The sequence below is a fragment of the Parus major genome, chromosome 26, assembly GCF_001522545.3.
Source record: "Parus major isolate Abel chromosome 26, Parus_major1.1, whole genome shotgun sequence".
Taxonomy (NCBI): domain Eukaryota; kingdom Metazoa; phylum Chordata; class Aves; order Passeriformes; family Paridae; genus Parus; species Parus major.
In genome coordinates this window covers 3,833,903-3,838,744 of record NC_031795.1, presented here as the reverse complement: position 1 = coordinate 3,838,744, position 4,842 = coordinate 3,833,903, and positions in this window count along the sequence as shown.

Sequence of the window (4,842 nt, the reverse complement as noted above, 5' to 3'; positions counted from 1 at the left end):
TTTATACATTTATATATTTATATATAAAATATATTTATATATTATATTTATATATTTATGTATATCTTTAATTATATATATTTATATATCTTTATATCTTATAAATTTATATTTATTTATTATAATTTATAGATTGTAATATAATATTTAAATAATATTTAAATATAATATGTTTTTAAAATAGACTATATCTATTTTTAATATATTTTTTTTCACCCCATAACTCAGTTTAAGCTGCGTAGGGCTAAAACCAGAACCAAATTTTCCTCCTCCCAAAAAATTCCCCTTAATTCCCTTCAAATCCAGCTCCCAGATATTCCCAAATCCCAACCCCTCTCCAACTTCCCAAGGAAAACAACACGGCAGGAAATCACTATTTGGGTTTGGGAGGCTCCTCTTCCTGAGGGGCTGCCTGGAAAAAGCTCTGGAAAAGTTGGAAAAAGCTCTGGAAAAGCTGGAAAAAGCTGGGATGAGGGGATGATCCAAAGCCACTCGGCTGAAGGATTTTCCAGCAGGGAAAGAAATTCCTTAATAAATCAAAAAATCCCTAAATGAATCAGGAAATTCCTTAACAAGAAATGCTTTAATAAAGAAGAAATTCCTTTAAAACTCAAGAAATTTCTTAATTAATTAAGGAATTCCTTAATGAAGCAAGAAATTCTTTAATAAATTAAGAAATTCCTTAATAAACAAGAAATTCTTTAATAAAATAATGAATGTCTTAATAGAACAAGACATTCCTTAATGAATCAAACAATTCCTTAATAAATCAAAGAATTCTTTAATAAACAAAAAGTGTTTTAATGAAAAAGAAATTCCTTTATAACTCAAGAAATTCCATAATAAATCAAGGAATTCCTTCATAGAACAAGAAATTGCTTAATAAAGAAGAAATTCCTTAACAAAATAAGAAAATCCTTAATGAAACAATAAATTTCTTAATAGAATGAGAAATTCTTTAATGAATCAAAGAATTCCCTAATAAACAAGAAATGATTTAATAAAGAAGAAATTCCTTTATAACTCAAGAAATTCCATAATAAATCAAGGAATTCCTTCATAGAACAAAAAATTTCTTAATAAATCAGGAAATTCCTTAATAAATAAGAAATTCCTTAATAAAATAATGAATGTCTTAATAGAACAAGAAATTCCTTAATAAATCAGGAAATTCCTTAATAAATCAAAGAATTCCTTAATAAATTAAGGAATTTCTTAATAAACAGGAAATTCCTTAATAAAATAATGAATATCTTCACAGAACAAGAAATTCCTTAATAAATCAAGGGATTCCTTAATAAATCAAAGAATTCCTTAATAAATTAAGGAAATCATTAATAAACAGGAAATTCCTTAATAAAATAATGAATATCTTCACAGAACAAGAAATTCCTTAATAAATCAAGGAATTCCTTAATAAATCAAGGAAATTCTTAATAAATCAAAGAATTCATTAATAAATTAAGGAATTCCTTAATAAATCAAGAAATTCCTTAATAAATCAAGGAATTCTTTAATAAACACAGAACTGGAATCCATCAATTTTCCAGGTGACGATTCCCAGTCCAGGCAGGACCCAGTGCCCAGAACTGGGAGCCCAGTGGGTGTAACTGGTGCTGCTGGGCCAGGAGCAGGAATTCCCAAGCCAGGAATTCCCTGGGCAGCCGGATCGCACTCTGAGCCCTCCATTAATTCCTGGAATTCCTCTTTGTCCCTCCTGTTTTCCTGACCTCTGGAAAACTCCTTGAATTCCCCACCTGGTCCCCGCTGGCACCGAGCTCCAGGATATTCCTGGATGATGGGAATCCCCACCGGAGCAGGATGGGATCCGTGGGTCCCTCCAGACCTCCCACACCTGGGCTCCGACCTCCCTTTGGCATCAAACCCAGAGGGATCCCTGGATTTTTGTGCTTGGGAATATTCACACACCCATTTCTCCATGGATCCAGCTGTTCTGCACATCCTGATTTTCCCATTGTGTCCCTTGGGATTGCAGACCCCTCTCCAAGCTGAGGTTTCTCCCAGGAATCAGGAGTGAAGCTGAGACTTCTCCCAGGAACCAGGAGAGGGTTAACGGGAACATTCCCGAATTTTCCTCCTCCAACTTGGTAGCAAAGCCCAACGTGGGGATCTCTGCTCTGGTTTGGGTTGCAGCCTCCGGGCTCGGTGCCTTTTGGCAGCCCAGCCTCTGGAATCTGCCAGATTCCAGACAGCTCCTGCACCCCCTCCCCTGGAAACTCAGGAATTTTGGGGAATCTCTGCCCCTCCCCTGGAAACTCAGGAATTTTGGGGGATTTCTGCTCCAGGGCCATCCCACCCTGCTCCCCTCAGCCAAATCCTGCCAAGCTCCCGGCACACGGAGCCAAGGGGCAGCACACCTGTGTTGGGGACAGCTCCTAAAGTTTCACCCCAAAGCCACAACAAACACATCCAGCAAACCCTTCCCATCCTGGTGTTTACCCCATTTTTGGGGATGAACCTCAGACCCAGCCTGGGGGCTGGTGCCAGCACCGGCGCTGGATTTTTCATTCAGAGGATGCTCACGCTTCTGGCAGGTTCGGCATTAAAGGAATCGGCTCCGGCCAGAGACTGTGGGACATCAGGGAGTGGGAAAAAGTGATGCTGCCGGGCCTCTGGCCTGGAGCTGGCTTTTGGGGAAGGGTGAAAGCGAGGAGAGGAGCTGGTGGACCCGAAATGTTAATTCCTTCCAGCTGTTGTCAGTCTGGCAGGTTCTCAAAGGAAGTTTAATAGACTGCAGTCGTCTCCCGTCCCCCATCCTGCCAGAACCTGGGATTACATGAGCTGCTCTGCCTTCCAAAAACCGGGTTTATTTTATTTTAGGTTTTTTTTTTTTTCCCCTTTGGCTCTGGGAGTGTTTTCTTTTACGTGTGAGTGTGTGTGCACGCACGTGTGCGAGGCCTCGCTGCCGGCCCCCAGCTGAACCTGCCCCTTGGCTTGCAGGGAATTGCAAGGGAATTTTGGGGTGGCACAGAGCAGGAGTGGGGGTTGTGTTGGCAGGAGGAGGAGGAGGAGGATGAAGAGGAGGAGGAGGGGGGTGAAAAGGAGGAGGAGGAGGAAAAGGCTCCGTGGGCCTCCTTGCTGGAGCGCTCCCCAGTCCGCCGTGTGAACTGGGAGGAAACAGGATGGAGAAAGTATTTGGAGTGGAAAATAAAAAATCCTCTCCCGTTTTATTGATCGTGATTGAGGACAGAAATAGCCCAGGCTGCTGACAGCCCTCCCCACTGAAGGAGCAGCCAAATGTGGGGCTCATCCCGAGCCGCTCCATCCATGGAAAATCGGGGTGTCCGGAGAGATCAGGGCAGTGGGGATGAGCCAGCTCCGGATCCCAGGGTTTCCACACCTGCCTGCAGAACTTCCACGCCTCTGTTTGTCCCTCTGGCCCTCTGGCTGCACCCACGACAGGCTCAGCAGCCCCTGGAATCCATCAGCAATTAAACAACGAGTTCCCATCATTAAAGCCTCCAATGCCCCAGGAATAATCAATGCCCAGCAGGGATTGTAGGAAAAGGAAACCCCCGTAGCCAGGGTCAGGCACTGCCCACCCCAGGGAGCGCTGGGGGGGATCCTGCACCAAAATCCCAGCAATGCTGATTTAGGTGACCGGAGTTTTAATGGATTTTAGCCAATTTCACAGAATTGTTTCATTTAAAACATCAAACTCGAGGCCAGCCAGGCTGGGGAAGGAGGGCAGGGAAGCCCAGGGTGCGCAGAAAAACCAAGCAGGGTCAGTACTGGAGTGGGCATGGTGCTCCAACTCTGAGAAAACCATAAAAACCAAGTGCTGGCAGGAGAGTAATTAGTTAAAACCAAGCACATCTGTTGTTAATTAATTCCCAGGCAGGGGGGTTTAACTCTTGCCTTGCCCAGTGTTTTGCAACCGGGATGGCCAGTGCCAACTTGAATCCAGGGGAAGGGTTTAATTCGGCTTCTCAAGCCCTTGCAGGGACTTGAGTCTGCTCTGGTTTGTCATTCCCTGCCTTGATCCATCAATCCCAGAACCAGCCCTGGGATTTCCAGTAGCTCCTGGGGCGTGAGCAGAGCAGCCAGCACTGCTCAGGGCAGGGAACGTGCCTCAGGTTTGGGGTCAAGACTGAAATAAATCTGCCTTTGCCCCCTCCAGCTTCGAGCCCCAAGGAGCCGCTGCCGAAGGTGGGAACAGCTCTCCGAGGGAGGCTTTGCAGAGGGTAGAGATCTGGGTACCCTGCGCTGATTATTGCTCTGTTATTCACATTTTTTCAAAGGCAGCTGTCACTAAAGTCCATTCACAGGCCTGAGCAACACATCCATCGAGGAAAACACGCCAGGATCCCATCCCTGCTCCCCACCTCCTGCTCTGGATGGGGACCTGCTCCCTCGGGAGCAGCATTAAAAGGGCTGGAGGACTGAGGAGGAGCAGCAGGAGGGAGTTTGGGGTGTGTGTGACCCCCAGCCCACCCCAAACTCAACCACACAGGGCCCGGCCAGCCCTCAGGGCCCTCCCGCACCGGGGGGATCTGTTCCCCATTAAGCGACTGCGGCTGGTGGATCAGCCCTGCCAGCTCCAAGCTCCCTAATTAGCAGCAGAAGCGAGGCCAGGCCGGGGAAGGCCAGCGCCTCCCGGCCTCCGTGCCAAGGATGCGAAGGGTTTGGAGCAGAGCCTCGGCCGGAGCCTGTGGAAAAGCTCTGACCGACCCTGCGAGTGCCGCATGGGGCCCCGATCCCGTCTGTGCCGGGCTGGGCAGGGATGCGCATCCCACCCCCGGTCCTCACCGCTTCAGTGAGGGGTAAAACCCAAAGGCAGCACCCCCAGCCGTCCCTGCGCTGTGTGGGGTGGAGGAAGGC